Source organism: Vulpes lagopus, chromosome 1 (genome assembly GCF_018345385.1).
Source record: "Vulpes lagopus strain Blue_001 chromosome 1, ASM1834538v1, whole genome shotgun sequence".
In the NCBI taxonomy this organism is placed as follows: Eukaryota; Metazoa; Chordata; class Mammalia; order Carnivora; family Canidae; genus Vulpes; species Vulpes lagopus.
The window spans coordinates 182,960,556-182,987,287 of record NC_054824.1 but is presented as its reverse complement, the minus strand read 5'-3'; the positions used below and the strand labels follow the sequence as shown (position 1 = coordinate 182,987,287).

The 26,732-nt window shown below is 36.9% G+C and overlaps 1 long non-coding RNA gene across 2 annotated transcripts in view; it reads left to right on the top strand.

The window, feature by feature from the left end:
* Window positions 1-26,732, top strand: part of LOC121496578 — a 159,378-nt gene that overhangs the window by 23,342 nt on the left and 109,304 nt on the right. For both annotated transcript variants that reach the window (XR_005989275.1, XR_005989274.1), the window contains exons 2-3: window positions 773-845; window positions 18,867-19,005. This is a non-coding gene — a long non-coding RNA (uncharacterized LOC121496578). The remainder of the gene's footprint in view (window positions 1-772; window positions 846-18,866; window positions 19,006-26,732) is intronic.

The window sequence follows — 26,732 nt, the reverse complement described above, 5'->3', positions numbered from 1 at the left end:
TTATACAGCAAAAACAGAGTGATTGCCTTCAAGTAATGGAAAAAATTTAGAGATAAATAAAAGCAAACAGCTGTTATATCCTGTATAAAAAAAAAACAAACCTCTCTCTGTATTACAGTATCACAGTGCTATTAGTATATTCTTTTAAAATTTGGACCAAAGACAATGAGATTGTGGAATTAATATATTTTATGCTACTAATATTTTTGTGTATAAGAAACTTGTCTATTGGAGTGCATGCAGCAGTGGAGGAAAGATATCTTGAGCAGGGTGGGTAACAGATGTTGATGGTGATCAGTGATAGATGAGTTTCAGGTCACTGAGGCACAGGCCGGAAACTTCAGGGTGGCCTCTTTGATGAAATCCCAAGGGGCGTGGAAGAGGGAGAAGGGAAGAGTGGGTCCCCCACTCAACCTCTGCAGTGTTGATTGGCCAATCAGGAAACCATGTAATCCAATATATCTTTAAGACAATCTCTGAGTAACTTTAGATGTGATTAAAAGAGATCTTTATATTAAGGGAGATAAATGAAGCAAAACCCTGTTTACTTGGATGATCATTTCTTATTACACATCTGTTTAGCTCCCCTGTACATTGCTTGCAACATCCTACAACTCTATTATGTTGCCTACAGGGAACAGAGGATGAGAAATGAAAATTTTTGCTTTGTGTCTAAAAAAATGCCATACAATTAGTTTAGAAGTGACAAAATCAGCTGCTTGGTGGATTGTTTTGTCTGTGTCAAGGACCTCAAAGTGCTGTCTATCCACAGGTGGTCCACAGGATGGTAAAGCCCAAGGGAAAGAAGCCAGAAGTATGACCAGGCAGTCCTAGTGGTTGTAAAGGTAAGGCAATGAATTCATGAATATTCACATATTCAGAATGAATTTCCTGGCCAGAGAGGAGAAAATTCTGGAGATGGACATTCTGCATTTACTAGGGTAGGTCTGTGTCTCTTGACCCCTCATTTTTTCCCTTTGTTCCTTTAAAATTTCTCCCATTGATAAATCAAGGTGAAGGGGGAGAGCATAAGATATCATGAAAATATTATTTATAGGCCATTTTATTTCACACACACAATTTTTAGGTTCAAAAGAGACATAGAGAATGAAGAGGAAGAAACATTGGTTTATGTAACTCCGGAAAAGTTGGTAACTTCAGAGCCGCATAGGAAAATAAGATCCCTAGTTCTCATTTTGGATTTCAAAAAATTTTCAACAGTAATTGTTACGAGCTTCTAGTAAGTCCCATTTTATGTCTAAAGGTAAATCCTGCTTGTGGAGTCTGGTTTCCAGAATTCTTAATCAGTTTTTATCACTAATGAGATATATGTTTTTCGGAAAGTCTTTTTTTATTCCGACATTTACTTTCTTCATTTTCAAAATTAGATGGTGTACTAAATAATTTCTAAGGTCTCTTCGACCTCTTGACAGTCTCTTGATATAAGAACTTTTGACTAAATTGAATTTCCTTCCTTTTCCCTGTTGGTCTCATCAATGTGCAAAGAAAAGATTTTAGTATCTAGTGGATAGCGAAACAAGACCCTTTGAAGACAAAACAAGTCACAAGACTGGAAACTCCTCCATAACAGATTGTCTACACAGAGTTGCTTCAGTTGTTTTGAATAACTTGATCTCTCAATGAATTAGTAGCCTTCTAATTCATGATGGAGAGGTTGGGAAATAAAGACCCTGATATTTAATTAAGCTGACCAGTCATGGTGCTGGTGGAATGTCTGACGAGACCCTATGGAATCTGATTTCAGTTAATGCCACATTCTGGTTTTATTTATCAAGCTCTGTCTGGAAGTGGCTCTCTAGGCCAGAAGCTATCAAACACATTCTCTGTTGGGAGCAAGGAGGAGTTCCCCTACATTTTCCCTCTTGACGGTACCTCTCTATGGCTTAACCTCAGCCAGTCAAAACACCGATCGATGTCACCGTGACAGATATTTTTTCTACCGTTATAGTGTCTGTAAATCAAACACCATCCGGGTATAAGGGAAGATATCATGACACTACATCATCCTTTGCAATTCCACCAGTGTCAAAGAACAATAAGCATTACTTTAAAGGAAAATATTTTTTGAAAATAAATTGACGCAATATTTCAAAAAGTTGAATTTCGTAGTGCAAAATATGGTTGGAAATATGGTTCTTGGTTCGCTGCTGGAATGCACGTCCTTTTCTTTTCTTATCTTTTTTTTTTTGGTTGTAAATGAGCGTGGGAACGGGGATAGTACCCAAGTAACAAACTGAAGATGCCATAGGGAAGACAAAGAAGAAAAAAAAGATGTTTCTCCCCTGCTTACCAACTAGTAGGAGAAATAAGATGTGATCTGAATAATTCTAATCCAAGACAAAGAGTGATGTGATAGGAGACTCCAAGCTGTCTGAGCTAGCCTCCAGGAGAGACAGAAAACGGAAGAAGCTGGGATTGGCAGAGAAGAAGGGAAGGACTTCTTCCTCCCAGGGATGAAGAGGACTTTGGGTGGTAATTGTGGCTTGAAAACAGAATTTTCATACAAAAGACTCTTGAAAAGAGCATGAATGACCAGAAAGGCCTGGAGAGGGGCTGGAGTGAAGACAGGGAGGCCGTTCATCTTCCCCGGGTGGGAGAGAACATGAGCTGAGCTGTTCAGAGCCCACTCTGGTGACTTGTATCTAGGGCAGGAGGGATCTGCAGAGAGAGACACAGTCATCGGCAAGCTGGCGTGTCGTGCTGCCATCCTAACACAAGTCAGGGAGCGGGGGGTTGTGGTCATCAGGTGGCTGTGGGTTATCCTGAGGTGCTAGTGAGCTGGGGAGCTTCCTTTTCCTCCTGGCTTCACCTCAGGGCTGGCATGGCACAGCATATTGCTGGAAAGCCTGTTTGACTGGGTTCAAGTCCCAGCTCTGCCATTTACTAGTCATGCAACCGTTGAGCAAGTTTTACGATGACTCTCTGCCTCAGTTTTACCATCTCTAAAATGGGCATAATGACTTGTACCTGCCTGGGAAGGTGGCTGTGACTAAGCAAGCCCCTGCTGGCGGAGCCTTCTGAGTGGTGCCCTGCACTGTGGAGCTGACTGTGAGACCTCACCATGTGGCCTGCCGTTGCATTTTGGGTGCGACTTCCCTGCCCCTCCTCGCTTCAGTTGCCTGCAGCCCACGAGAGGTGTAGGTGACAAAACTCGAGCTCCGCATTCATAAGGTATTTGAGTAACTGCTCAAAATACTTTGATGTTCACAGAAAAACACTTTGCCTGGGGTCATTGCTCACGTTGGGACAATGAACTCTCTTAGGGCACGGCCAGGAAAACCCCTTCTGTGAACCACAGAAAGACCTAGGATCATTTAAGTATCCCCGATTTGTGAGGAAGTACAGAGCCTTATATTAAAAAAGAAGAAGAAGAATCTATTAGAGTCTGCGAGAAAGCTGATTACAGATGAGGGCAGAGAAGAGAACGTTAAGAAGATTAAGAGGGCCCTGCCCAGGCCCCCTTTCCCACAGGGATATTCTAATGCCGACACCATCCCAATCAGTAGTACCCAAAGGCGATGCTCACACCTCTCTGTGCCTCTCCTGCTAAACAGTGAACTCAGGCTTTGGCCAAAGGTAACAATAAATATTAAAACCTTTATTATCAATGTTTGATAGCAGCATGAAACATTTATATTTATGTATTATTTCGTTTGCTGCAAAGATGCAGGTGGTTTTAAAGATGCTACCGCTAGGCCATCTTTAAAAAGAAGATCTAATTATCTTCCTACCCATTTGCCTTTGTTTGAGGCGAGCAGAGCGCATTAGACAAAGAAAACCCATGCTGCAAGGAGGGCTGGGGTAATGCTGCCTTACAGCTGCATCATTTGTTCTGAATCAAGGTCGACAGTCTAGAGGCTGTTGCGTTTTGCCTGTTTCTTAATTTTCTATTTAACTTCCTTCACAATCTTTCTGTGATTTAGAAGCAAATGCATGAAGACATTTTGGCAATTACAAAAGCCATTTTCAAACGATGGAAAGCGCTAACACGAGCTAAGACATTAAGAATTCCTTTGGCGTGGATGTGGTGAGACCTCGTGTCCCATGTAGCCGTCTTTGTGCAACACAAAACGAAGGGAAACCGAGCCCTCCACCTGCCACCCTTGTCCGTATCAACATAATTACGCCAGTCATTTAACATAGTTTCTTATGAAAGATGTTGGACATACACGAATGTTTTAAAAATGTGTGTTGTGATGGAGTTAGAAAAAGAAAATCCCACTTATATTTTTAATCCTAAATCCCTAACTGGCCCAAAGAGGTGGTCGGACCTTAGGAAGAACATCGGTTTTAGCGAACCAGGGTTTGAATTCCCACCCTCCCACTCACCGCCTGGGTGATCCTGGGTATGATGTTTTCTCAGACTTAGTTCCTCTGTCCATAGGACAGAGATGATGACATCTACCTTCCTGGACATTTGTGAAAATGAAATAAAATGATATTTATAGAGATTCTTAGCAGGATGTTTGGCACAGAGGAGTCTTGTTTCATAGTAGGAGTTTTGCCAGTATTAATAATACTTCATTTCCTTTCTAGGTTTAGAGGTGAAAATAATTGTGTTTTTTTTCTCTACGTGTATTTTTTCAGGTTACTTTAAAGTTGCATTTTTTTATATGTTAAAGAGTTTCTGTCTTCTGAGAAGTGTTTGTTTTTTTATTTTTTATTTATTTTTTAGATTTTTGTTTATTTATTCATGAGAGACACACACAGAGAGAGAAACAGAGACACAGGCAGAGGGAGAAGCAGGCTCCACGTGGGGAGCCCAATGTGGGACTCGATCCCCAGGACTCCAGCATCAGGCCCTGAGCCGGAAGGCAGACGCTTAACCGCTGAGCCACCCAGGCGTCCCTTAAAAGTGTTTAACTATTTCTAAGTGCAAAATTTACTATAGCCTTCTCTGAATTCCACTCTTTTTTGAAGATGTAGCTTTGCAGATCTACACAGAGACAACAGCTTGTATGTATAGGTGGCATGTGATTTCTGACCAGTTCTTCTTGTATATGTGTTAAATATTTTTATTCTTACCTGGCTATGCTTTAGTTAAAGTAGCTATGGACAGATTTTAGATATCAGCTCTAATCTGCTTAATAATCTCTCCTACTGGGTGTCTGGAGGTCTGACACAATGTAAACCATACACTTAATAAATAATTAAGTACGTATCTTTAAAGGAGCTGAAAATAACACCCCTGATAATGACTTCTCAAAGTACAAAGGACCATTCAACCATCTAGTTGAAACACATGTTAATTAAAAATTGAAAGTCATAAGTAATTGAATATTGATTTAATGTTTCTACCCTGCAGGGCAAGTTGAGGAATTCTGGCAAATTTATATAGGAAGGAAGCTTTCTGCAGGCATCCCAGGGGAGGAACATGTCTCTAGAAAGCCCCTGTTGAACTGAATTTTGTGGGTGGTTCTCAAGCCCTCATCCAATGGCTTTTCTTAGATTTTCCCTCTTTATGCAGCCTTGGTATTGTCATTGTATGGAGTGCTCGGTGAGATAGATCACATGCTTATTCAAGGAGGGCAGCCTGAGGATGCTGGAAGGTTGTGGATGGGATATCAACAGAGTGAGATGGTCAAGAGTTAAGTGAGCAGCATTTCTATTACATGGGACAGTTTATTATTATGCTCACTGAAACAGAAAGAATATAATTTAAACAATTTCAGTTATAAAGAAGATGTGTTCAGCATTTCAAATTTGGAAAAATAAAAAAAAACATACAAAAAATCACTTATAATCTTATTATCCAGTAGCAGTGTCTGCTAATGTCTTGGTAAACTTCTTTCTAGTCTTTTTTTTTTTTTTCTTTTCCTTTGATAATGTTGAGAGAAGAAGACATGAAAAGGAGAAATGAGAAGAAAACTAATGAATAGAGCCAGATGAGTGATTCTTTTTTTAACAATTTTTTAAATTTAAATTCAATTTGCCGACATATAGTATATCACCCAGTGCAGATGAGTGATTCTTGTATTTGACAAAATAATCCCAAGGATATGGAAATTAGTGTTCTATTCTCTATTTACACAATACTTTTCATCTTAAACCAAAAAAATGTATCTGTGAGTTATTTGTTTTTTCACATATGTGAGCAAGGGACATGTATTATCATCTGCTCTTTTCTTCCTTTTTTTTTTTTACAACAGGTGTCCCATGAATAGAAACTTCATCTCATGATTCACACCTCAGAATTCTATATTGCTTTCTAAATCTTATTTGTTTTTTCTGGAAATAGTACCATAAAAGGAGTGATGCCATTTTTTAAAACAGCTGAACATTAGGGATGAATTACAGAACAAGTATTATATAGCATCATGAAAATTCATTTTTTTTTCATCATGAAAATTCAACTGCTTTTGATGATTGGAAAATTGAGTGTCAATAGAATTTTGCATAATTTAATACTCAGGGATATCAAATGGATATGTTTATTAATTATTTGCTTATAAAACAACTCTATAGAAGAGGGGGAAGATATTGAAATAGTACTGTATGTTTTATATTTTCTCTTATTTATTCCAGATTTTGAATTCTGTGGAAAAAAAGGAAAAAAGAAGGTGTTTGTTTTGATACATCATAGGGCTGACCCATTGGATAAAAAAAAAAAAAATCATCTCTTTTAAATAAAACTGGTGTGATAAGAATTAAAACTCATTAAAATGGGAAATTAAGTCTTCTCAGTCTTAAGTGAATTTCTCACATATTTTAGGCTACTGGGGATTTTCTAGTTGCTCATAACTTTACCTATTAAAATTTTAACACCCCACATCAATATATTTTACAAGCTATGTAGAATTTAGAGCACATCCTTTGGTGTCTTCTTTTGAAGGCGATGTGCTTTCTAGCTTAGGTAAACCATGCCTAAGCTTCTCATTAAGCAAATCCTCAGAACTCATAAATTTGATCTGAACCACAAAAGAGAGATCATCTTCAGAACTGGAATTTTACCAGACCCTTGACATACTAAAAGCCAAACATGGCTTGTTTTACAGTAAAAATAAAATTCAAAGTGATAAATTGTTTTACTTGTAGGATTATTTAGAATCTTGTGTAGGTTAGGCTTAACAAAAGCCCCAAATTATTTAGATTAAAGCACATCAAAATTTTCAATTATTTCATCCCGATCTTCTGGCACTGATGTAGATGAGGAAGTATGAGTTCAAAAGATTTTCTTTTTCTCTTTGTTATTTATGCATTTATGTCATCGGATGTTTACCAATTCCATACTTTCAGGAAAATTTCCTGATTCATCACTTATATATAACACCCAATGCTTTTATCTATCTATTTATCTATCTATCTATCTATCAATCTATCTATCTATTTATCTATCTATCATCTATCTATCTATTTACTTAAGAATTTTATTTATTTATTCATGAGAGACACAGAGAGAGCGAGAGAGAGAAGCAGAGACACAGGCAGAGGGAGAAGCAGGCTCCATGCAGGGAGCCTGATGTGGGACTTGATCCCCGGTCTCCAGGACCACGCCCTGGGCTGAAGGCAGATGCTAAACCACTGAGCGGGTGGGCTGCCGCACCCAATGCTTTTTAAATTAACAACTAAATAACAGATATTTGTTAAATACTTGGTTATGTGCAAGGTATTGTGATAAGTACTACAGCGAGTAAAAAGTAAATAGAGGTTAGCTTTTTGGGGAACTTAATGATTGCCGAGGAGCATGAGACATTCGAATAGGAAATTATTAGAGACAAAGCAGTTTATGGTAGAATTATCAAATAAACTTTTGAGAAGAATGGTAATTGCAAATAACTAATAAGATATAGGAATTATTTATCTCACTAGTGAAGTTTTATTATTTATTTTAAAAACAAATAATGAAAACCAGTATAGTTAATAACTGTAGGTAGCAAAAACTTTGTGTGTATGTGTGTACACATTTACATATGTAGAGTTTTCTCTGCTATCAGAAAATACAGTGTTCCTATGAAACTTATGTGAGCTCAAATGGCATAAATCTAAGAAGCAATTACCACTAATTTACGTGGAAAAATTTTTGAGCATTCCCAGACCCCAAAAATAACCTGTCTTAGACTTTTCTGATACCTTAGGACACATCTTGCTAACGGATGCACAAAATAAATCAGGATGAAGTGCAGATGCTCACAGTGTTCAAAGCTATGGTGGCTTGATGCTAACAGACTGAGTGTAGTTCCGGGGGTAGAAGCTTGGTGGGACCACTCTTGATAATAGGAGTGCACGCTGCCTCATCTAAACAGATGGCCAGTGCTATTTTCACTTTCTTTTCATCAAAAGAGAAAATTATCCTCAGATTTCTTTTTGCAAAAACAAGTTCTAATGCAGGTCTTTTCTAGAAGCAAACTGCCATAGGGTGAACTTTCCAAAAGTGGGGATTCCTGCACCTAGTAGTAGGAAGGGATAGGTAAATATATGCATATATATGAGAATATATCTATATATAAGGTATCAATAAGTAAAAGGAAGAGTGAATCAGAAGAAAAAAATTTACATTGTTTGGCATTGTTCATGAAAATTCAGTTAGACATGAACTCTGAAAATATAGAAGAGGCTCAAATGAAAGATCAGTTGTGTAAAGTATACAGAAATTAGGTAAGAAAAGATTTTGCATGAATCTGAAAACTCTGTAGTAAGACTTCTATGCAATGTGTACATCGTAATCTGTTCAGGCTGCTAAAACAGAATACTAGAGACCAAATGACTTATAAACAACAGAAATTTATTTCGCAGAGTTCTGTAGGCTGGCAAGTTCAAGATCAAGTCACAGGCAAATTTGGTGTCTCTGATAACAGCCAGCTTCCTGGTTCACAGGCAGGTCCTCACATGGTGAGTCCTCACCTTCTGAGTCCTCACATGGTGGAAGGGGAAGGGAGCTCTCCGGTTTCTCTTATAAGGGCACCGATGCCATCCATAAGGACCCCACTCCGATGACTTAATCACCTCCGAAACACCCCACCTCAAAGGACCATCACACTGTGGGTTAGGTTTCAACATGTGAATTTTGGGGAGACATAAATATTTAAATGATGGTGGTGCCTATGATAAAAATTAAGTGTGTGCCTGCCAGCTCCACTGCCGGCATGGAGAGCAAATGCCCATAATACTCAGTAAGAGACAAAGAGTGGAAAGTGATGAGAGAGGAGGCAGAGGTCAAGATCTCTAGACGAGGTCTAGAGATTAATGCCAAGAAGTTTTTTCTGGAGAAAATAGTGGAAAGTGACTAAATATGTCTGAAACTTAAGCCAGTATGTTAACCTATTTTGGTCAATAACTTATTATTTAAGTGATAAGAAAATAACCTACTCTTTAATTAGAATGTTAAATTAGAAAGTGCTTTAAATGCATACGAGGGTAATAAGTGATCTGTAAAAAATCAAGGTGCTCTCAGCTTTATCTCCTGTGATATGAAAGATCAGAAGATAGTGTAATAGCGTCTGCAGTTTTGAGGGAAAAAGACTCTGACTTTGAAATGTTGTATCCAGACACATAATTCATGTTCACGTGTTCCAAATTCTATTCTTCTTACTATTTTGAAAAAAAAAATCGCTTACATCTGTCACCAGGTAGATGAAGCAGAATTAAGAGTTCAAGGATGGAGTCTTTGTACTGTAAAAGAAATGGCAGTGAATATCAAAAACATTCACATAGAGAATTTAGAATAAATTTATAACTTTTGGGGATAAGTTCAATGCCAATACAAATGCAACTTTTAAAGAAAAGATGCAAAATGTAACAATTATTTTGTGGCAATAACCTGGGGACTGGCGGAGGTGGAGGTGAGTGGGAGGAAACCAGTCTGGTTCTGAGAGCTCATCAAAGTCTTATGTGAGGGAGACGCAGCTGATAGCCAACAAAGCACAATTCATATGGCAAAAGGTAGGAAAAGAAGTCAGAGAAGAATAAATACAGAGTAAAAGCAAGTGTTTTAGTAATCAACAATACAGGAGTTAAAATTCAAATTCATAGAGAAAATTTCTCAGATAAGGCTCAAAAAAATCCCAGAGTATATTATTTATAATTTCTACAGAAGGGTTCAATTAAATGATGAAAGAAATTCATTATAAAAAGAGATGGCCATGATAGCTTTGGATTTATTAAAATGTGAGACAAACAGAATAGAACTGGATGAAGATGATTAGTATTTATTGGTAAAATACAAGATTCACAAGCATGATACAATTTACGTTCAAGTACAAGAAAAATTTAAAATATAAAACCAGATTATTGTTGGAGACATCACTTTTCTTAGCTTTGGATAAATCAGATAGCCAAAACATCAATTGGAATAAAGAAAATATGAAAAATATAGTCATTACAGTTGAGTATTCCATGGGACATTTTACATATATTTTCCCAAATGCTTATTTGGCAAAAGAGGAAGTTAAAGCCACAATGACCAGTTTTAAAAACATAAAAAAATGTTTGTCATCACTAATGGATTTTTTGCCACAAAGTGGTAGAGAAAAATTGATTTATAAATGATTTAAAAATAAAAAGAAATAATGAAAATACATCAACTACACATTCAACACAAAATATTAGAAAACAAATAATAAAGGAAACCTTAGGAAAAAAGGAGAAGCCATAACAGAAGCATGGATAGAATAACATATCAGAAACAGGAATGCAGAGACTTGAAAAATCAGTCTAAGACTTGGTTATTTGCAAAAATGTTGAGAAAATTCTGGCTTCTATTTAACAACAAGGGAAAACAATATTAAATGAAAGTATACATGAGAAAAAGTGTTGAACAGCACACAGAGAGGCAAAAGAGTATTTGCAATTGAACACTGTAGAGAAGTTCATGGTAATCCACTTGAAAATAATCGAAGAAATTCTTATACACTTACTACAAATTCTTGTAATCAAGAGGTAAAAGTCTTGAAGAGACTAATAACATGAGAGAAACTTAAACTGTTATTACTATTTTGAATAAACAAGGTTGAGGGCCTAATGTTTTCTTTCTAGTGACTTGTTTATTTTTTTTTAAGAACTCTGGAAAATTATGAAAATCTTAATTTTTAAAATGTAAGCATGATATAAAACTTTTCAAAGGACACAAAAAAGGAAAATGACAACCAATTTTGCAGATTTTATTTTTGAATGTAGATACAAAAAAATTTCAAAGTTACACTAACATAAGAAGAACAACTAATCTATAGCAAAGAGAATTTATATTTATTATCAGGGAGTCTATTACAGGTATCATCAAATATGTGAAAAAAGATCTTCACAAAAGATGCCAAGGTGGTATTAACAGCATTCTATATTGATTCTTTATGATGATAAACTATTACCAGAAGTATTCTTCTTTGGTCCGATTAAAATAAAATATCTGGAACCAACAGTCAACATTCTACTTAACAGAAACATTAGAACTATTTCAACTAAAATTAGGAACAAGGATGGATGGTAATGATTATTGTTATTTAATATTATCCTAGAAATTCTAGCCATTTCAATAAGCATGAAGAAATTATTAAGAGTTATAAGCTATTAAAAAAGAAGAAAAAATACACTTACTTTCAGATTATTTTTATGGTCCCTCCAAAAATATTCAAGACAATCAACTGAAATAGCCATTAGGAAAAACTATTGGTAATGTGGCTAATTAGCTAATCATCAAAACCAATAATTTTTCTATAAACCTATATAACAAATTAGAAATATGATGAATAAAATGTCTTCCTGGTAGACACAATACTGAGTAAAAATGGCTATCATTTATTTAAAATATATCTATATTTTATTTAAAAATAAAAAACATCACTCTTGAAATTATAAACCCAAAAGACAAATAAAAATTAGGAAATCATTTATCACTGGTGTTGGAGAGACCAAGGGTTAATATATTAAACATAAAAAGACCTCATCAAAATGGATTAGCAAAAACACGAGATCCCCGAAATGAAAAAAAGAAAATGGGCAAAAGATATGGTTAGGCAAGGCACAGTAGGAAATAATCACCTGGAAGTAAACTAAGAAATATATTCAGCACAAAGAGGTATAAACTTAATCATATGCCTTTTCTATTTATTAGTTTGGCAAATATGAGAAAAAAAAGTGATATTTGATGTTAGCAGGCATTCAGAGAAATGTACTCTTCTAGGGCTGGTGCGCATGTAAATTGGTATAATCTTCCTGGTGGTAACATGGCATGAAAATAGTTCTGACCCTTTGATTCACTAATTCCTCTCGTAAGATATTATCCTAGAGAAATAATCATAGCTGTAGACAAAAATTTATATGGCCTAATATATAATATTAATAAAATTGAAGATGAGAGAAAAGCATAAGTTTTAGAGTGTATATATAATGGAATATTGTGTGGTCATTAATACTAATGTTATTAAACTATATTTAAGCAGATGGAAAAATGCTTACAAAGTTAAAGAAAAGGAAGGAAACTTAAACAGGCATAAAATGATACTAATTGTAAGTCTCTGTGTATATCTATGTAAATATGTGTTTACATAAAGAAAAAATAGTAGGAAATAAAATGTCAATAGTATATGTCTCATGGTAGCATTTCTTATATCTTTATACTTTACTTTACTTAAAAAATTTCTACATTCCAGATGGTTCTGTATACTACAATTTCATCTAGGTAAATTGTGAGTGCTTAGTGTGAATAATGTATAAAAATAAAGAGTTGTGTTAAGGCCGTAGGCTCATGGGATTCATTATTACTTTAAATAATTTTAATATGCTATTTTTAAATTTAAGAAAATGTGAATTTATGGAGAGTGGAAGACAAAGATACTTTAATATTTCTGAATCCTCTAATGGATATATTTTTTTTTGTTGGAAAACTATCATAAGATAAAATCCAGGCAAACACATAATAAATGTGGCTCCTACAATTGTATTTTTGCTTGCCTGGGTTTAGGAATAAGTTTCAAAAATTTTGAATCATATTTCGCCTGAAAGATCTTTGGATAGCTGCTATACATCTTTAAGTTGACATGTACAATTTTGTTTTACATTAGTGGCTGACATAGAATAGTAGCAATTTCTGATGAATTATAGATGTTTAAAACTTTATGTTGGTTAGATTACTTTCTAAATGTATTCAATGGAATCAAAACAGCTTAGCCCTAGTCTTGCTATGTGGCCCATGGACCATGGAGTTATGAAGATTGTTTCAGGTTATCTGCCAGATTAATGATATTTTCATAAAGATAATAGACACTTATTTGCCTTTCCCACCAGGTTAGCCTTTATACTGAGGATGCAAAAGCAATGGTGGATAAAACTGCTGGCATTTTAGCAAGAACCCAAGATAGGCGCTCAACTATAGTTATTAGTGAGTGTATACCTCCTTTCCACAAAATCATGATTTAAAAAAAATGCCAGTTGCATTTAAGAATGTTTTTTAATTTTATTAATTTTTGACCCTTGAGTCTACATATTTTTGATATTCTGTGTGCCAACATGGGAACACACACAGTTATTTTAAGAAAAAGCATTTTGCAATTATTTCAGTGGGTAACTAAATCAATTACTTTTTTTTTTTTTTTTTATCATGAACCACATTTTACCTGAAGGAGCTATTGACGGAAAAACTATGGTTCTTCAGACTCGGATGTTTGTTAGACATTTTTTGAAAAATGAGCCAAGTGAGTCTATCATGTCAAGAAAGACAACTGATAGTACTTGTCAGAGATACAAGTAAAGTTTTCAAACAAAATGTAGATTTTGGAAAATTTGTGTTTGCTACTGGGAACATGGCAGCTTCCCAAAATGTCAAGTCTTTTCTGGAGACCAGTGGCGATAGCTAATGTGAATTTTTGATATTGCATAATGAAATGTCTCAAACCCCTGGAAAATCTGCTTACCTAGGTGAATACTTATTTTCTAAATTACCAGTGTAAAATGTTCCAAAATCATGCACAGGAGAAACACCATTCAAAGCCCAAGATAGGTCAATGGTATTTAACAGAATATGAAGACTTCACTGATGCTTTCAGATTCACATTGCAACTAACCTTTAAGGAACTACCACTTGTTGAGTTTTGGTGTAGTGTCAAAAAAGAATATCTGCAATGATATTAAAAGGTTAATTAAAATACTCTCTCCTTTTCCAGTTACATATCTTTGAGAGACTAATTTTTCTTCATTTATTTTAACCAAATGGATTTTCAAATAGGTTAAATGCAGAAGCAGATATGAGAATGCAGTTGTCTTCTAAGCCAGATGTTAAAGATACTTGCAAAAATGTAATAGAATCACCCTTCTTACTAACTTGTTTTGTTTTTGAGAAATGTGGTTATTTTTCATAAGACATGAAAAATATGTTAACATGAATGACTTTATTATTTTTAAATGAATTTTAAAACTTATAATAAACAGCTTGCATTTTGAAAATGTTAATAAAATTATTAAAATAATAAACTCATTCATGTTACCATATTTTTAAACACCTTCTGGGTTGAAACATTACTATTATTAGTGCATGACTGAGTAAAACAATAAATAATCAATAAATACATCTCACATTTTGGTAAATACTAAACATCAAAAGTAAAATTTTATTGAAATAGTATCTCTTCAGATGATGGATGTGGTTTTCTCCTTCAATTAGTTCATGTGTCTTATAAATAAATACCACATTTGCTAGTTGAGACAAGATTCAATAAAAACTAACCTTAAAGGAAGAGAAGTTATTGGACTATTAATAAGTGCAGTGCCTACAAAAATTGCCTTGGTGATTAAATTTTAAGAGCAATCATAACATTTGGATCCACAACATCTTCCTATTGAGTTCATTTAAATTCAATAAATGAATTGGAAGAGTAAATAGGTTTCAGAGAAATGGTTGATGGCAAACTGGAGACAATCCCAAGGAGGAGAAATGAATATAGCACTATGATACCCAATATTCTTTTGGAAAAGTAATGAACATGTTTCTTTTATGAGTTTGAATACATGGCCAAGGAAATATAACCATCAGTTACCTTTGACATATGTTATTTCTACCCAAGATGTAGTGTTGAACTGTCAAAGGTCAATGTGAAACTTTTTACCGCCTCGAAATCATACAAAATACACAACTGAAAAGCAGGCTCATGTCTTGATTAACAGAGGCTTAGTAGACATACATATTTCATATTGTCCCTTTGCCACCTCAAAGAATTCATACAGTGTAGCATAATAAGATTCAGAAAGGGCAAGAAGTGTCTTTCTTTTGTAAAGGGGGTAAAGGGCAATTGTGCAAGGAAGATGGGAAAGGAGGATAGGTGAGGTGCCCTGACCAGGATTCACTCTTAAGCAGATCAGTTTAGGAAAGTATATATGGAACACGTGGGTCTGGAAATGGATTACCATAAAACTAAAATAAATAGCTACATCATTCTTTTAAATGTATCCTATGGAATCTAAATATCAGAGCAATTTGCTACTCATTATCATTCGTTTTACAAAATACATGGAAAAGCTCTTCTTTTATAGTTGAAATTTATCATTTCATTTCTCAATTAAATTCATATTTTATCCTTTACGCTTGAAAGCTTTTTACTAATCACTCTGCAATGCAAGTGCCGTCCACTGGGGAGTACCTGGACTCTGTGTTTGAAGATCTCTGTCTAAGAAATTCACCATAGGAATGTGAGCTACATCTAGTGAGACATCTAGTTCTCTTGATGCCTTCTTTAAGGCTGCCAAACATTGCAATGGGATTCGTTAATTTTGCTTTTAGTTTTGGTGGGTTTCCTACTTAAGAATGAAGGTCGACTTAGGACTACTTACACTTTCTGCAAATTCCCTTGACTCTGATTTCTATTTCAAATATTAAAGGCAAAGGTTTTTTTTTTTTCTCTTCCTCCGTTTTCCATAACTTTAAGGAAAGGAGGGAGGTATTGACTCAAGTTATCTGTAGACTGATCTTAGCATGAATATAAGAGGTTCATGCTTTTGAGCTTCTTTTGATCTTAATCCCAAATGCCTCCCTATCCAGAGCGTTGGTGCCTAAAGTTCTCTCCCAAAGGATGCTTTGCCTTAGACTGGCAGTCTTGTTGCTTTTTTCTTTACCAGTGAAGTGATAGGGTCAAAAAACCCAGGATGGCTGGTTGTAAAAGAAGTATTGAAGGAAGATAGCAACTTAGAGAAGAAGAGGGAGCTGGAGTTCTTAAGAATGGAGAGGAGGCTCTTTTGAAGTTCTAAGACCAATTCCAACATCTGTGTCACCAGGTAGTTCTCAGACACCTAGCAAGGTATCCTAGAATTCAACTTAGTTCAGACACTGCCTACTAGAGATAGCATTAGATCCTGCAGGTTGAGGGTTCAGTCTTTGAAGACTGGCCCCCCACCCACAGACACCTCAGAGAGCAGTCAAAAGCCCAGGTTGTCAACTGTACTTTTGATAAACTGGCTATAAATCAGAGGTTCCTATAATCCCCCTCTTTGTGTTCGATTACTAGAGTGGCTCATAGAACTCAGAAAAACATTTTACATACTGGAGCACTGGTTTATAATAAAAGGATATAACTTAGGAATGGCCAGATGGAAGGGACACACAGAGCCGGGTATGGGGAAAAGGGCAGGGCTGCCATGCCCTCTCTGAGTGTGCCAATGTCCCTAAATCTCCATGTGTTCAATAATCCAGAAGCTCTCTGATCCCTAGTCCTTTTGGATTTTTATTAAGAGGCATCATTACTTAGGCATGATTGATTAAACTAATGGCCATTGATGATTGATTCAAGCTTCAGCCCCTCTCCTATCCCTGGAGGTCAGGGGAATGGGACTGGGACATGGTTGATTCCCCTGGCAATAAGCCTTCATTCCTTAGGTGAAGTCCAAAAGTCACCTCATTAGCATAATGATAGATATCTTTATGGCTTTCATAAGGAAATTCCAAGGATATTAAGAGCTATGAGCCAGGAACTGTGGAGAAGACCAAATATATATGAAATATCTGAATGACGAAATATATATATTTTTATAAATCACAATGCCTCATAGACCAAACATAAAGCAACCTGACTTCATGATTTTGCCTCAGACTAACTATGAAAATATTATAAATTAGAAAGACTAGTGTTAGAGTCAAAGTTCCATCAAGGAGGATAGTGCAGAGAGGAAATTTTGGATGGGATTCCTAATATCTGAGTTAAACTCATTAGTCAATGCACTCGAGCAGCCTTATATTTATATTAAGGGAGTTTTGAATGTCTTATGTCTTATAACAAGGCTTTCTGAGAGGACTCTGTGGATTGTGTTTAGAGACAAAACCGATTTGACCATTTTAACTTAATTGAAGAGTTTCCCATCTCAATTGACTTGCTACCTATTAAAAGATAGAAATGTTAGTACAGGATGTCAATGTTTAGTAATGATTTTCCTCTGAGGGCTGCATTTTCGTGTGTTCCAGTCATTTTTATTGCGTACATGAAAAAGCTATGCCACATGGCTTATATATATATACAGGTGTTGCTTTGAAGGCAAGCGCACATCCTCACCTGATAAGCCTATGTTGGAATTTATTTAATTCATAGTACAGAGACTGGTGACCAGAAAAGACTGTCAGATTCACACGTCTCTATGGAGATTCGTTTAAGTGAACTGGGTCACACATGAATTAATTTTTAGGGAATGTTTTGAAATATTAAGATTATAGGAGGGAAGTTAAGGAAGTCCTTAACCCAGGAAGTCCTGGGTTTGAATTTTGACTATGCCACTTGCTTTGGACTTTGAACAGATTAACTTAGTTTCCTTTTGACTCAGTTTCTGTATCTGTAGAGTGGGGGGATATTAGAGATCCCTCAAAGAGATGTTATAAATGTTAAATGACATAATACAAATGAAGTGTCTGAGATACTGAGTGTTCAGTATACATTGCCTAAATTGTTTTTATTTATAAATTAAGAATTTGAAACAAATTGCTTATTTTTTTTTGCAGTAATTTGGAGTATATCCCCCAAGTAATGCTGGAGATAGATATATTCAAACATCTTATCTTTTCAGTTGATGCCAAGGGTAAAGAAATGCATATATATTATGTCTAAGTAAATGGGTCAGCATAAACTAGAGGCTCCGTTAAGCTCAATGAGCTGATATGTATTAACCTGATTATGACGATGTAGTTGCCGTGTGGGAACAAGGCCAGGATTCATGGAGACAAAATTAAGTCTTAAGGTACCAGGCTTTCAACTCACACAGAGTGAAAACCTCCCCGTTACATTAATGCCTAATGTTTTTTTTTTTTTCCAATTTAATACAGATCCATCTCTTTTTATTTTTTTTATATGAGCGGGGGAGAATATTATAATCATTCTTTATAGAACACTACATTGTAAAGACTTTTTATAAATGTCCACAGGCGTCCTTAGCTGAGAATGAATCTATTTGAATAAAACCAGTAATCTGAAGGTAATTAAAGTAGTTTTGTAAGGTGCAATAAACATCCATTGTTGGGTCTACAGAGCATTAGTTTATGCTATTGTGAAGAAGATGTCTTTTTAGGTCCTGAGCTGTTTTGAAAAATTTCAGAGGCCACAAGTCTGAAAAAAAAACAAGGACAAGATAATGACTGGAGACACAATTAATCCTGGTGCCTCTGTATGGTACAAACTGTTACAACAAGCAAAGAAAAAACTGGGCAAGGGTTATAGAAAGAGAAGTTAATGCATAGTCTTTTTTTTTTTTTTAAATAAAAGCTTCTATGTAGAGGACTAAACGGGTGGAATGAACAATAGCTGAGAAATTAAAATAGCATAAGATAATAAATACATTGTGTTATAAAGGAGGAAAATGAATTTATGTTTGCAGAAAATATGAAATATAATTTGTGTCCATGTGTATGTGACAACAAGATCAAATTTAGGTAAATACTCTTGTTTCTTTAGGCATGACCTCAGTTGGTGTCAAGATTTCAAAAGCCCATGTAATACGTCACACATTCCTGACTCAAAATCCTCGCCTCCCATGTAAAGGGGTTGCACGTTACAAGGAGCCTGGAAGAAACGGCCGGGGCACACTCTGAAGGTCAGCTCTTATCTAGCAGCAACTTTTTACTTTTAACTCTTTTTAGACTTCCTTCACAATGGCCTATGTTTATGAGGGTGAACAAGAAAAAAGCAAGACGCTTTCTGGGTCTGACTCCTACCCTGGTGGCCTCTAGATCGGATTTCCCGATTTTGGAAATTAAATATACCCTTTAAATATGAAATAGTTGGGCAGCCTGGGTGGCTCAGCGGTTGAGCGCCTGCCTTTGGCCGAGGGCCTGATCCTGGAGTCCTGGGATTGGGATTGGGATCGAGTCCCACATCGGGCTCCCTGCATGGAGCCTGCTTCTCCCTCTGCCTGTGTCTCTGCCTCTGTCTCTCTCTCTCTCCGTCTCTCTCTCTCTCTCTCTGTCTCTCGTGAATAAATAAATAAAATATTTTTTTTTAAAAAAATATGAAATAGTTAACTTCACCACCCTGAAGCTGAATGCTCACGCAGGGAACTTTCAGCTTCTCTGCTGCCCACCCCCTTCCTCCCAAAACAGATTCAGTCAGCGTTTTAGGAAAACCTCATTTTTTATCTGTGACTGTTTCATGTGGGATTTAAAATAAAACAACGGAGTATTCAGTTAGCCCCAGTGACCTCTTCTAGATTCCAGGGTGGGCTTTCAATGTGTGCAATTATTTGAACTCCTCCTAACTTCAGACAAGTAAGAAGTGTCTTCCTGCTTCTGCATCAAGTTGGGAGAAAGGCAGTTGGCTGGAGCCGAGCTCAGTTAAAACAACCCTTCTCTGAGTTGTGTAAAGTACATGTACTAACCCAAATCAAGTATTTTCCCCTCATTCTCACCAGTCACGTGCTAAGTTTTACACATGGAGACAATTGCGTCAATCCACAGATCTTGGGGCATATCTTTTCATATCTATCTGCAGCCACTATTCCTTTTAGGTTGGACACAGAATGGCCCCTGAAGAATCAAGCATTGATCTTCAGGAAAACCAGGATGCCTCACCTGCATACCTATGGCTTGAACGTACCATTCACATCATATACTGAAATCCGTTGTGCATGTAATAACCATATTTTTCCAAATGAGTCTCTGGCTTCTCAGTCATATTTTTCATCAAAATAGCAGTGGTTCTGGGCTAAAATTCTAATGTTTGCATTCCCTTGGAAGAGGGCTGCCAAATTTAGCAAAAGGCAAACAACAAACAGCAAATGAAGTAGGATGCCCAGTTAAATTTGAATATCAAGTAAATCTTGTTTTTTTTTTAATATAAGAGTGTATGATACAATCATAAGGACATGCTTATACTAAAAAAAATATTCACTGTTTATCTGAAATTCATATTTAACCAAGCATCCTGTATTTTATTTGGCAACTCGATCTTGGAACCATGATGGATTACAGTTAGGAAAGATGGTCTCTATTTCACAACTGAAGAAATTGAGGCATAAGGGGCAAAAAACCCCTTTACTTCAATATCCCAGAGAGTTGCTGCATTTGGTCACTTCATGCTGTATGGCACCCTTCAGGCACAGTTGAGAGGAGGCAAGGCTGCCATGGGCATTTTCTCATGCTCTTATTCTTTTTGATTTTTCCGTTCTTGACTGCCATACCTGCCACAAAAAATACATATTAGGATAACTGCCAGCCGAGAAAGCTCTATTATATTATTGTGCCATTGTGGGTAAATTATTGACTTACTGTCTTATTTACTTTTTTCTCATGAAATGAAAGCATATTGGTGGAATTTCAGGCATCAGTTTGTGGTAAATGAGAGAAAAAAGTTGAGGTTGTGATGTGGATTCTTAAAATATTATTACATTGGGCCAAATTTCAGTATCCTACGTATCAATGCTATAAACCTGCAGCTGATGTCTGTTTAAAAAGTCACTTGGCAAACCTAATAATCTAACAATGTGTAGATAAATGGCAAGTTTATTTTAATTTTTTTAATTAATTTTTATTGGTGTTCAATTTACCAACATACAGAAAAACACCCAGTGCTCATCCCGTCAAGTGTCCACCTCAGTGCCCGTCACCCATTCCCCTCCAACACCCGCCCTCCTCCCCTTCCACCACCCCTAGTTCATTTCCCCGAGTTAGGAGTCTAAATGGCAAGTTTATACCTCTTCCCCCAGTAACTCTGGGATAGGGGATTCAGAATATATACTTTACCTCCAATATTGTTTTATAAGATTTCTTGAATACAACAAATTTGAAAGAATTATACACTTGAGTAGCAATATACCTTCCACCTAGAGTCTACGAGGAACATTTACTATATTTACTTTATTGTGTCTGTCTTTCCATCCCTTTCTCCATCTATCAACTCATCTTTGATGCATTTCAAAGTAAGTTAACATTCGTGTACTTCATGCCTAAACATGTCAGCAGGTATATCATCAACTAGAACGCATGTATTTATTATTTTTAAGGTAAAAATTACATATAGTGAAAGGCACAAATCTTAAGTGAACCATTTGTTACATTTTGATAAATATACACACCCATGCAACCTCTGGGTGACACAGATTATGTCTGTGTAAGATACAGAACATTATCATCACAGTAGAACATCTCTTTAGGGCTCATTCCAGGATAAGTGATTACTGTTCTGACTTTTTTCATTATAGATTAGTTTTGCCTGTTTAGAACTTCATGGAAAGAAAACCACCCAATATATATTCTTGTGTGATACTTCTTTTGCTCAGCATGGTTTTGAGATTTATCCGTGTTGTTGGCTGTATCAGCTGTTTGTTTCTTTTTATTGATGAGTAGCATTTCATTCTATGAATATACCACAGATTGGTTAGCCATCCCTCTGTTGAGGAATACCTGGGATGTTTCCAATTCCTGGTTATTATAAATCCTCTAGTATATGTCTTATGGACATGTTTCCTCCCCCTCCCCCTTCTAATTCCTCCCACCTCCCACCTCTGGAATAAACAGGAATGGCGGCAACCAGGTTTGGGAAGCATTTTGCTAGCCTATGCCATTTTGAAAAATATTGGTCATCATATTGATTACCGACTGGCTTTCATAGGTAAATGTTTCTAGTTTGCAAATCTAGATTGTCTTTAATTTTTCTCTTAGCTTCTTACTTTGCTCTTAGATCTCAAAGGATCTAGATCTTCTCTAAATTGTTGAGACCAGTCAAGGGCATTATTGAACCCTGAAACTTGCTTAGAATAAGTCTTCATTCTGTTCTGGATGTGGAACACTTCTGGTAGGGTCTTTCTCAGAATCATGTTATAGCATGAGGATGAACGTATCATTGACTTACTTTCATATTCACTGAGCATGTGTTGAGTGGAAGCCATATGCTGTTCCCTGGGAATATAAAGATGATAAAGCTTGGTCCCTGATTCAAAGAGCTCAAGATCTATAGAGATAGACTAGAAAAATGGCCATTTCAGTACAAAGTGGTAAATATTTTGATAGGGATATTCACAGGGTGCTGTGGGAGGACCTTGAAAATGAACTTGACCTAGGGTAGGGCGCATCAAGAAAGAGTTTCCAGGGGATCCCTGGGTGGCGCAGCGGTTTGGCGCCTGCCTTTGGCCCAGGGCGCGATCCTGGAGACCCAGGATCGAATCCCACATCAGGCTCCTGGTGCATGGAGCCTGCTTCTCCCTCCGCCTGTGTCTCTGCCTCTCTCTCTCTCTCTCTATGACTATCATAAATAAATAAAAATTTCAAAAAAAATAGTTTATTTAAAAAAAAAAAAGAAAGAGTTTCCAGAGGATATGAAGACCAAGTTATGTTATGATGGACCCAGGAGCAGTTAAATAGCAGATAGTAAAGGGAATGAATGTGTTTCAGGCACTGGGACTATGATGAAGTAAGTGTTAGGGGCAAGGAGACAGTGAGTTGCTTTGAAAGTTCAATGCCAATAGGTGAGGGTAAAGAAAAAGGAGGCAGTACTTTTAGATGGGCTTTTAGGTTAAGTTAAGGGTGACTGGGACACCTGGGTGCCTCAGTGGTTGAGCGTCTGCCTTTGGCCCAGGTCGTGATCCCATGGTCCTGGAATCGAATCTCATATCGGGCTCCCTGCAGGGAGCCTGCTTCTCCCTCTGCCTGTGTCTCTGCCTCTCTCTCTATGTCTCTCATGAATAAATAAATAAAATCTTAAAAAAGGATTAAAGAATGTTAAGGATGACTTTATATTCTGAAAAGTTTGTGGACCCATCTGTCTCTATGTAAGGAGTAGGTCATAGACCACCGGTTATTTCTGTACCCATTTTGATAAACTGAAAAAGAGCCTCAATTCAGTGGCTCCAGTATGTGTTCACTCTTCAAAATAATGTTCACGAGTGTAAGATGTCTTACTGGTAAGGCTGCATGAGATTTTCTTTCTTTCTTTCTTTCTTTCTTTCTTTCTTTCTTTCTTTCTTTCTTTTTTTTAAACTCAGTATCAGGCTGTACTTGAAGGGAAATTTCAGGATCTTTGCTACAACTGGGTAACTGCTGACCCCAGCATCCTTAAATTAACCTCTCAGGAAATGCAAGATTTATAAGTTGTGGGCTTTTTTTTTTCTTTTGAAAAAAGGTCTTAATAATTCAAAGAACTTTTTAATGATTTTAAAAGTGCATGTTAAATACTTGATGGATTGGATCAATTCAGTCTTTGTAGTGCTGTGTGTTGACATCCTCCTCTCTACATATGGAAATTCGACAGATGTACAGAAATGCTACACAGGATGGGATGTTTCTTTATGACATTTCCTTGTGCATTTCGTTGGAGAAAAGAAATGTGTATATGCGCTTTATAGTTAGTCATTAACTATAAAAACAAGCTTATTCACAAACCTGCTTTGATCTGAATTTCCTGTGATTTATCTTTGGTGTCTTAGCATGTACTGAACTCCTGATTGTTATTAACTCCCCAAATATTTACATCACTCCAGATAATCAATGCTTATCACAGTCAATACAGATGTTACAAGATCCTGGAAGAAAGATAGTGTCAGCATAACATTTTAATTATGATAGCATGTGCTTTTCAACTGTATCTTTTGTTTACCGCATCAGCTAACACAGCTACTGCGTCTACCTAATACACAGAAAGTATTAAAATGGTAGAACTTGTAAATTATAGCTTTTGCACCAAGTGCTTACCCTTGAAGCAATGGTGTGCAAATGCTTGAAGGTATTAACACTTGTTTAATTAATTTAAATCATGCTGCTAAGACCATATTTTCGCTTTCTGTTCCCCTGAGCTTGCACTCTCTGCATGGTTGCTCAACTGTTAGGTAAAACAAATTTGCTTGTGGATGTTAAATGATACAAAATATCTGACTTGACTAGCGTTTCACTTCTGTTAGTGAAATCACAAGATGGACTACTGTGAGGAAAAAATAATTTCACTTTATTTTATCTGTTTGGCAAAATTCTGCTTGAATTGTACATTTCGTTTTCAGGCATCGTGCTTCAGTTTTTACTCTTGAGAGCGACGTGCTGCCAAGTTCTGTGAGACCCGTGATATATATTTCTCCGACCTCCCCCCCCCCCCCCCCCCCCCCCCCGCCCCCAGAGCTTCACAGCCACCACTCCTGCAGAGGGCAAACCTGCATTTTGGAGAATGGATGAGCAGAATCAGGTGGCTGGTGCAACACCGTCCAGGGGTTCCACTGTCACCACCGTCCTCGTAAATGGTGCAGGTCTGCCAAGCTAGGGCCACCTTCGCTCTTCCTGGAAGAGCTGCGGTTTTATATCAAGCATCTGTGCCAAAGCTAATGGCATGAAAGCTGTGCTGTGTGGAGGGTTCCCAGTGGACGGGTGGGCCTCACGCAGCTCCATCAGAGCATCTTCACCTGAAAGCTAGATGCAGGGGGCAGTGAGAACTTGCTGATGGTTGAAAGTTGAAGGTCTGGCTTCTTTTACTTGTATTTTACGATGAATACTTGCTCTGATAAAATGAAATGCCTGTGCCCTTTGCCCTTTCTCAGGTATGAGGCTGGGCAAACTGCATCTTCTATAAATAAGAGATATCACAGGGACTCAGTCTTTAAAATGAAACACCAGGGGAAATATATGGTAATATCAAAGCTCAAGTTTTAATGGGAAGCCTGTGATGATAGCTAAGAATCTCCCCCGTCCTCAGCCCCTTATTTTTGTATCCACTGAAATAAGGGCTTAAAGAAAGATGCTGTCTCTAGAAAGGAAGGGCCTCTGTACCGGGGAAGACTGTGAGATATATTCTGCTTTCTAGGCCTCCTGTCCTCTCCAAGGACCTAACTTGGTCACACTCTCTCAACTAAATGTGTTTGTGGATAATTTCCTTTTGTCAGGTCAAGATGCTGAATATGTGGATCTTTTCTTTTTTAAGATTTTATTTATTTATTCATGAGAAACACAGAAGAGAGAGAGAGAGGCAGAGATACAGGCAGAGACACAGAAGAGAGAGAGAGGCAGAGACACAGGCAGAGGGAGAAGCAGGCTCCATGCAGGGAGCCCGACGTGGGACTCGATCCCAGGACCCTGCTCTGAGCCAAAAGCAGACGCTCAACCACTGATCCACCCAGGCATTCCATGTTGGATCTTTTTGCAAGGAGACAAAGATCGTGATATTGGGGGCCCTTGGGGACTAGTGCAAGAAGATCAGGAGTTAGTGGAGGGTATCACAATAGGCCTCTACTGTAAAGGCAATGCAGAGAACATAAATCCACGCTAGCTTCTTCCTTATGGAAAAGTCCTATCACAGTAGTGCAAGAAATCCTGTGCTGAGAGGCCATGAAGACAGGTGTTGGCACCTTACATTCTTGAAGGAGCTTGAGAATTTTATCAAACTCATGCCTTTGACAAAGTACAACTAAATAGAAGCCATTGTGGAAAAAAATGGGTATAACATTTACTTAAATTTAAAATAAAAATAAGCAAAGTAGAAGCCTCTAGGGAGACAATAACATGCTCCACAGACTCTCCATTCTATCCCATAACCTACCATCATCACTAGGTTCCTTTGATTATTATTATTATTGGGGTTTTTTTTTTGTTCCTTTGATTATTTTACCCAAGCCAGAATATTGCACTTTGTTTCTGAGAGTTTTGCCTTTGGTTCAGCCATTCATTAGTCACTATTTTTTGAGCTTCCACAGCTCAAATTTATGAACAAATAAAGAGATAATGATAAAGTGAGGGAAATGGAATAACAGAGGTGTACATTAGACATTACTGAGATAGAGGTTGGGCCTCAAGTCCCACTGGGAGCAGGAGAAGTTGGTCAAGAAAAGCTTCCTAGAGGTTGGTTGGTTTTGCTGGAGTATGAAGAGATAGATTGATGAGGGGAGAGAGGTAAGACTGCTTTGTGGACGGGACGTCTTGCAGTGTAAGGGCTTTCCCAATAACATCAATTCATAGTATTTTTTCTAGATTTATTTTTATTTATTTATTTTAAAAGATTTTATTTATTTATTCATGACAGACATAGAGAGAGAGAGAGAGAGAGAGAGAGAGAGAGGCAGAGACATAGGCAGAGGGAGAAATAGGCTCAATGCAGGGAATCTGACATAGGACTCGATCCCGGGTCTCCAGGATCACACCCTGAGCAGAAAGCAGTGCTAAACTGCTGAGTCACCGGGGCTGCCCAATTTTTCTAGATTTAAAACTACAATGTACTTACATTTGAAAGAATTCTATACATAATAGAATGGAAGACAAGAGTTGCAATCACTTGATGGGATTGAATTTCAAATATGTTAAGTAGCAAAGATTTTTTTGGATCACTCTTCACTAAGTAGAACTACATTACCATATACCT